The sequence below is a fragment of the Ornithodoros turicata genome, chromosome 3 (genome assembly GCF_037126465.1).
Source record: "Ornithodoros turicata isolate Travis chromosome 3, ASM3712646v1, whole genome shotgun sequence".
NCBI classification, from domain to species: domain Eukaryota; kingdom Metazoa; phylum Arthropoda; class Arachnida; order Ixodida; family Argasidae; genus Ornithodoros; species Ornithodoros turicata.
In genome coordinates, this window is record NC_088203.1 from 33,117,336 (window position 1) to 33,125,686 (window position 8,351).

At 45.2% G+C, this 8,351-nt stretch overlaps 1 pseudogene; it reads left to right on the forward strand.

Moving 5' to 3' along the window:
• The first annotated feature begins 7,262 nt into the window (after window positions 1-7,262).
• Window positions 7,263-7,824, forward strand: LOC135389275 (uncharacterized; annotated as a pseudogene).
• The last annotated feature ends 527 nt before the right edge of the window (window positions 7,825-8,351 follow it).

An 8,351-nucleotide genomic window follows, 5' to 3' on the forward strand; every position in this document is an offset into this window, starting at 1 on the left:
AATTTGGGAAGCGTTGAGTCAGCACATTTTTCTTTGTAGAAAATTCTGTCACGCCAACTTCTGCAGCATGACTGTTCCCCCGCACTGAAAGACCTGGCCCTTGTATGTGAAGTGAATACACTGTTACAGAACATGATCACTCTTCGTTGAAAATAGGAGAAATGCTGTCACGCTGTCTCTGCTGCAACATCAGAAAGCGCAGACGAATCCAGGATGTGCCGTACGCCTCCACCTACGTGACAACCTTATTCTCACCGTATGATTCATTCCACTGTTTCGTGGCCTTACATTGAAATTGTTGTACTTTAGCGCTGGTAAAACTAAGGCATTAATCATGCAGTGAATGAAGCTGGGCATCCGGACCCTAAATTTCCCATCGGGGTACGCAGAATTATGTATTTCCAGCCACACAAAACGCTTTTAAACATGCTTTCAGCATGGTCGGCAAACCAATCCAACCCAAATTTCAGAACCGTTGGACGCCACAGAGTCACACACAGTCCGCCAAGTATACAACGATGCAGCGGCAGACGAGGCAAATGGATGAGCGTCTACCAGTAAGGCAGTCACCCAGCTGTCTCAGTCCCAGCCAATAAAGCAACCAGATGCACAAACTTCACAGTATGGTATGCCAATAGAGATGCTCCCAAACGATATTGTGATGTGTTGGCTGTTGTATGGTAAACTAACTGCAAAGCAAACCGTTTCAGCTGTGTGTATCCCAAGCAGAAATCAACAAAATGAGCGGCCTCTCCCCTGTACTGCTGCAGTCTATATCCTGCGCATGGTAGAAACATTTTCCTGTAGGTTAGAAGTGCATTGCATATCAAATTCCGTAATCAGCATCATCAAAAAGAAAAAAAAAAGAACGCGTACTATACCAAGCATACGATTCCCTCTATCATTAATTTCTTTGCTTTTCTTTCTCACAGATATTCTACGTGAGTAGCTGGTGCTCCTAACGAGTGCCTACATCTCAATTTTTCTTCTTTTTCATTCCATTCATATTGCACATATATCCAAATCTGTAAACACATTTCTAACACTCTGTGCTCATGAAACCAACATGTGCTTTGGCACAAAAAATGTCATCTCCCGTTTAGATGTCAACGTCTGGCAGCGGCGCAGATGCTTGGCACATCGGTCACAGGTATGTAACTTTCAACGTTTTCGTTGATTTTGTGGCATATTGCATCTTTTGTACGTTGTTTGATTGATTGATTGAAAGAAAGAAAAAAAATGGGGATTGTAGCCCTCATCACGAGGGCCGGCTACCCCAGATCACCTAAGGAAAGGAATTCCAGACACATCCACCATCACCCACTGGAGATGTCGCGAAGCGGCGACGAACGCCACAGACAGGTCATAGCCCATCTAACAGCTTGGTGTCCCTTAAAAACTGTGTAACGGCTCGCAAAGCTGGCAGTTGAGTGCTCATTGGCCATGGGCCCAGCACCTTGTACGTTGTTTCTTCATCTAGGTCTCAGGGTGCTAATAGGTGCTTGTCGAGGGCTGTCTCAGGAGATCTCCCCACATCGGAAGTAAACACCTCCAATTTGCTTCTTTGCTTCCAGCGAATGTGCACAAAGCAATTTACATCATTTACTTTAGCTTTTACAGCTCAAGTGCTCAGAATGGTGCATAACATGAAGCTTATTCAGGAGCACCACCGCGCGGCTTGACCGCATTTTGGCCAAGATAACAACGGCATCAACGGAAGGACATGCAGAAAATGACATCTTGAGGGAGCTATTCTAATATCGTCAAGAGCTTCTGCGATTCGATGTCTCTCTTTACCATCACAAAGGCTATAATTGCCGGGTACGTTCTGCACAATTGCACGCATACTCCACGCGCATGTGTTACGCTACATGTATTTGGGATAAGGTTGTGCGAAAAGTTCTGTTTTCGTCAGTTGAGTAGCTCATGGCTTTTCGGGAGCACGTTCTTCTGATATGCGGAGGCAGTGACGAAATGGACACCACTAGATTGATCCTGTGTCAACTGATGTCAGATGATGTGGCACAGAACATCAGCTACAAGGGTCGTAAAAGAAAAAAAAGAACTTCAGCGCCCTCAATCTGGGGCAAGATTGTCATTCGTATGTACTTTACTCTGCATACTAAAGTGCTTATAACACTCAAATCATCCATTTGCAGCCTTGAAATTGTCTTGTCATGTTCTCATACATGCTCAAACGACTATGTTGCCCGCTCAAGGGTTCATCCAGTGTATCCGCTCCTTGCAGTAGAGTTTCTCCAGCAGCTGGAGCGCCCTCTATCAGCCACGTGTTAACATTTGAGTAGTAACTTCTAGCGGGACTCCTCCTTTCCTTCGGTTTGACTTGTCTCGCTAAATCGTGTCCACTCAAGCGAAGCTTATTACAATCGCTCAGTACAGCGCATCTTTATTTAGTGCCTCTAGGTTAGACAAAGTTAATCGATAGAAGAGATAGGGCGCGGACTAACTGGTGCATGATGATGAAGGAACGAATAACCGAGAGACACGGGACACGAAGACAAGCACAAGAGTACAAGCACAACTCTTGTGCTTGTCTTCGTGTCCCGTGTCTCTCGGTTATTCGTTCCTTCATCATTAGACAAAGTTACACTGCACGTTTGTAATTTTTTATAATGAAACATGTATAAGACGCGACGAGCTTCCTGTGCATGACCCTAGCCAGGCAAATCTCGCCGAAATGAAAAAGGAGTCGAATACTCGCAATTTCTTCCGTGGGTTTGACATTTTACGGTTGCTGGTTTTTACGGGTTTCTTTTTCTTCTGATGCTTTTTTTTTTTTCGGTGGGTTTTACTTTTCCACGTTTCTGGCGGATGGCTTGGTGTTCTCTTTTGATACATTCCTTGTGGAATTCGAGGGAGAGGTGAAATTGCGGTACTACACGATTATCCTGATAGGAAAGGCCCGTAGTAGATAATAATGAGTTTCAGCATACCGTATGCTGTCGCTTTTGCGTATACGTAAAGGATAGCGTCTTGGTTCTGCGCAATGCGCAGCTTATGTCTTGCGCGTGCGAACAACCAACGCTTTCCCTTACGTGCGCAAGGGCGACAGCGTATGTTATACCACGGTTATACTGAAACTCACTATTAAGTGTGCAGCAAATTACGCGAAACTCCACCCCCCTCATCTCCTACAGGGCTTTCTAAACGGGAACAACGCAAAACGGCGTCAGTGCATGTGTCTGTGTCTGACTTTTTAGCTCCCCGGCACTGGGGTTTTAACTTTTAACGCTTTGAATCATGAGCCTAAAGAGACCTTACGTAATTATTAAGCTAAAGGTGCCGTCATGTCTACTGTTCAATGAAAGAATGTATAAAAATTGCTGTGTAGTTCTGCGTTTTCGAAATTTCATTTTCATTTCGAACGTTTCTGCAGAATATACTATTAAAGTTGTGCAATGCGCTCTCGCAGCCATAATTTCGTTGCTACCAGAGAGCCACTAGGCCAAGGAAACGCCAGCTCAGTGTCCGCGGCAATTTTAATTGAAATTCATTGTCACCTGTACCATTTGTGAATAGTTTATGCAAACTCAGGGACCAACGTAGCCGTGACCTAGCTACCTCTCCCCGCGTGTTTTAACTCTGCATATCTAACAAAAGCCATAAAAATACTATAACCGTTCAACCGCAACATAACAATTGGGCAAATCGACAACTTCTGAGATTACATGCGTGCGGAAATAGAATTTCGCAAAAGTCAGGGATTTTGGCATGAGTCCAAGCCAGCACACGTTACGACAATACCCCGGGAAATCTTCAGCCGAATGATGTGCATTCACAGATCCTTGACCCTTTGACAGCGCAACTTTGTCCAAAAAAAATGTCCAGGCAGTTCATGGGCCAGAAACCGTGTCATAACAACAACCAACAACTTTAGGTACAGTATTTCTAAGGCCAAGTAGAGCGGGAACAGCCGCAACGCAGTCAAATCGTGTAGTCAAAGCAAGCGAGGATACGCACCCTTTACTACCCAACATTTTGCGCAGCGCCGGTAGGGGACATACGACGCTGGCTCCACCTGCGTGATGCAAGGAGCGGATAAATTTGTGGATGGATTATTTGCCCCCTGCAAACCTGTTTTCTCTCGTGGGGTGTAATACCCGCAGTGCTACGTAATACTTACTTGAGTACTACAGTGATAAGAAATTTGTAATAATAAAGTTGTAATAAAGTAATTGTAGGTAATAGAGTTGTTGTTCCTGAGTACTACATCCACTGTAGCACAATTTTTTTCTTTGCTAGAGATCTCTGTTGAAAAGAACATTTATGCAGAACATTATGCAATGCGATACTTTTTCGCAGCCGAGTAGATCTGCTTGCCAAAAGTGCAAAGCGGAGTTATACTGTGATATGTTCTGGAGGATTGTTTATCCAATTGAAGTACTGTACACAATATTTCCTTGTGATCTGTCTTGAAACGTTGTTCCTTGAAACTCTATTATGCGAGGGAAAAATCAAAAATATTTGTGATGTACAGTATGTCTCAGCCACGTATGATAGAACGAGGAATGTAACAAGAAAAGGCGATAAGTGTTGTATATCAAGAACAGTTGTTAAATGTTTCGAGAAGTAGTATGCTTTGTTCACGTGTATCTTTTCCTTGAGACAAATGAATTAGCTGTGAGTAATTGCGTAATAATGCCTTGCGCAGACAATGTTCGCAGCAAAAAGATCGCGAAATTACCACACTATGAAATAATACCAGAAGTGTACGCGAGCTTTGTGCGTTTCGACAGAGTAGAGTCCACGCGTATGTGAAAAAAATTCCACCTTTTCTGTGGATTTCCAAGTTTTAACGCGGTGCATTTTTCTTGAAACAAGAAAAAAAGGTGTAGTTTGACAGACACGGAGGTAGGTGTTTCTCAACCCAGTCTAAACCTTCTGGTTGACACATCGACCCTATATAATACGTGAAAATGTTTTGCTTTGTTATCCCTAAGTTACTTATTAGCAGCATTGATGGAAAAATGCAATACCTCAAAAGACGCTTCGCAATATCATCCCAGCTTGCTCTCTCGGGTGATCCGCGGGTGGCTTGCAGGAACGTTACTCGGGTGGCCAAGTTATGCGTTTTTCGGAGTTTTTTCGGGGATAGGCATTCCTACCGGGAACGAACGGATCGTCCGAATACGTGGTTCGGGGTTCATCGCGGGTATGGATTTTGGTTCGCTGGGGTGCTTTTGGTGATGCTACAACCACTGGGTCGTTCCATCGACCACGGCCTTGAGTTGGCCCGTGTTCCAGGGACTTTATGTGAACCTAGGGACGCGCGTTGCTTGGGACCGCGAAAATGGTCGGCGATAAGTACTGAGTCATGATCCCATTTCTGTCTCTCTTTTTTTTTTCTGTTTTCGTGGAATGAACTGACGGATTTTGACGGCTCCTGTGTTCGCTTGTTTTTGCTTTTAATAAACGTTTTATGATCGGCATCCGTGAGCGATGCCCGCGTTTGTTTGTTTGTTTGTTTTTGCTTTTAATGAACGTTTTATAATGGCTTGTTTTTGCTTTTAATACATAGTGTGCACTGTCGTCATTACCGGGACTTCTGGGATACCTAGCCGCCATTGCTGGGTACCACCGCTCAGCGTCACAGGGGTGACACAAACCCGCCAATGTTGTAACTACCCTCAAGCGGGTGCCTTTGGCAAAACTGCCATCTTGTCCTGGTCGCACGTCACAGAAAACGTCATTTTGAGGTCATGTGACTTTTTTTACATGTCGTTTTGCCGCTTACCGACATATCTCCATCGTCATAAAGCCAAGAGATTAACATATTTTGCCAGCGTAAACCATGCGGTGCTTCATCCGCAACATGGTACCCCATTTCTCCTTAGTTTAAGTACATCGCACCGGCTCGGTGAGTCCTAACGGGCGGTCGTCATCCCATCTTTGGAAGTCGTCAACAGTACGAGGCCTTATGTGCAAAACTGCGCATTTTACTGCGAGATTATCGGATAAAAATAATTACCGTGATCAAAAGACATCCAAAACGTCGCGCAGAAACAACAACCGCATTGTTTACAAACGGTTTGGCCGCCGATCACGGGCGCCGCCATCTTTAAGGTCACGTGTACGTGCCTTGACGTTTACTGTGAAGTGCGACCAGGACCTGTCCAGGATGCATTGCGTTCGCCCAGCACGCTTTCGTCTACGGAGCAATACACTGAGTGCCACCCCTGTGTTCAGCGTCGTCCGCTTGTTTATGGTGTGTGCGCGTTTCGTGTCCAGCAATCATGCCTATTTGTGCAATTTTCGGTTGCCGAAGTAGAAGCAAATCGACTCAGAGGATGCGCAGCACAGGAAGCGTTGGACTGCACTGTTTGCCCAAAGTGATTACGCGTCAGTGCGATCGCGCGAAGCTTCTGTCGGAGAAACGTCGGTGTCTCAGGCTTGCCCGAATAAACAGAAATGACTTGAAGAATCTTGACAACGTTCGAGTCTGAGGTCGTCCCTTCGTATCAGGTGAGGAACTAACTGCATTATTGTGGATCTAGCGTAAGTGAGTACTAATGCATTTCATTGCAGCTGCAGCCTAAGCATTACTCACGCTTTGTTTTCGCGCTCTAATGCCTGACAAACATTTTCTTCTATCACGACTCGCACGCGTTCGGAAGTACTTAGTGCTCTTTGTAATGCCAGTGCATGATCGTGTTTAGGATGTGGTGTTCCTCATTCTCATGTGCTGCCAGTTTCTTTGTGAACCTCTGTTCTCTGTCCTTACAGGCAAGCCATCGTCCTTAATGAACGAGATCAACCCCGACTGAACTCCGAGTCGGCACCTGGGGCATGGTGGTGGAGAAGGCTGTTCGGCCAGCGCAACGCGCTACTACCGTTCAAAGGAACGAGCAGTGAGGAAAGCCGTTGCCGTGAAATCAACTTCTACTTGCAGTCATAACGATGCCGGTGACGAGGATGAGGTTCTCACTGATCACAGAGCAGGGGAGCAGCTTACTGCCCCCAACTTCTACCAATGACTTTGATAACAATAGAGGTTTGTGGCTTTTGCTTGTTTTGACAGTATTGCACAAGACGTACTCAACTAAAGCTTTGACTCTGGAGATACCTTATTTAATTTCAATTTTGCGGACGTTGCGGTGCAGACAGATCTGACGATTCAAGATGTGCAAGCACTTGAGCAAGACAACATGAGACTCGCACTACCATCTCCATTTTTTTCTTTTAAAATCAATCAATCAATCAGACTCGCATCAGAGTTGCATGCAACGAGAAAGCAGCAAGTGATGCTGATGGAAGAATCCCTACGTGAAAACCCAGGAAAGGTGTTCTTTTACACGAGACTGGCCAACTTTGCAATTCTCTTTGCCACGTTCAAGCTGGTTGAAGCAGCTGTGAGACATTCTCCGCAGAATGGCCTGGAGAAGTTCACAGAGTTTGTGGTTTTTGTAATGAAGTTGAAATGGAACTTCCCTCTGCAAGATCTTGCTTACAGGTTTAACATTTCATGCTCAACTGTTAGCAGGATCTTCGACAAGTGGCTGCATGCAGCATTTTGGCGCTTAAAAACACATTGTATGGCCATCAAGACACTACATCCAGAAAACAATGCCGCAAGCCTTCCTGGACTCGTTTGGGGATAAAGTGGCGGTCATAATTGACTGCTTTGAGATAAAGATTGAACGTCCGTCTTCCCTGCTCCCAAGGTGTGAGACTTGGTCCCAATACAAGAGTAGCAACACAGGCAAATACCTCATTGGCATCTCCCCTCAGGGTCTTATAGTGTTACCCAAGAACACGTTGACATCCCTCACTCATCCTGAGGATGTCTCTGCGGGGCAAAAATGACATCCTGGGAATATCCCCAAAATATCCTCAATTTGTTAGAAAAGTGTTAGAATGAGACTGATCCTAGGGACAACATCTGGGGACAAAAATGGGATACTCTAAGGAGCACTATAGGGTCATATTCTGCATGCAGCTATAGTGAATCATCTTTCATTTTTCTCGTTTAGAAGTGAGCAGACGTTTACAGTAGAAACCAACTCTCTTTCTAAAAGTTTTTCAACCTCGGCCACCAGCTTCTCATTTTCAGTTACTCCTCTTGAATTATTTGCGATGAAGAAGAATGGGGGCCGCGGTATAAAAAGCCAAAATATAGAAGGTCCTGTGCCACTACGTCTAAGGCAGTCCACTTTGAAAGAAATATGCGGCAGTGGCATTTCCTTTCGCAGATAAAACATATACTATATATTCCTTGTCTGGGGGGAGGGGTGATGTAGAGGGAAGGTGCGGTCAGCCTGCTCTGAAGTGGCGGCTCGGTGCACCCAAGGGAGGGAGAAGGGGGAGCGGGAAAAAGAGGAAGGGGAGATGTG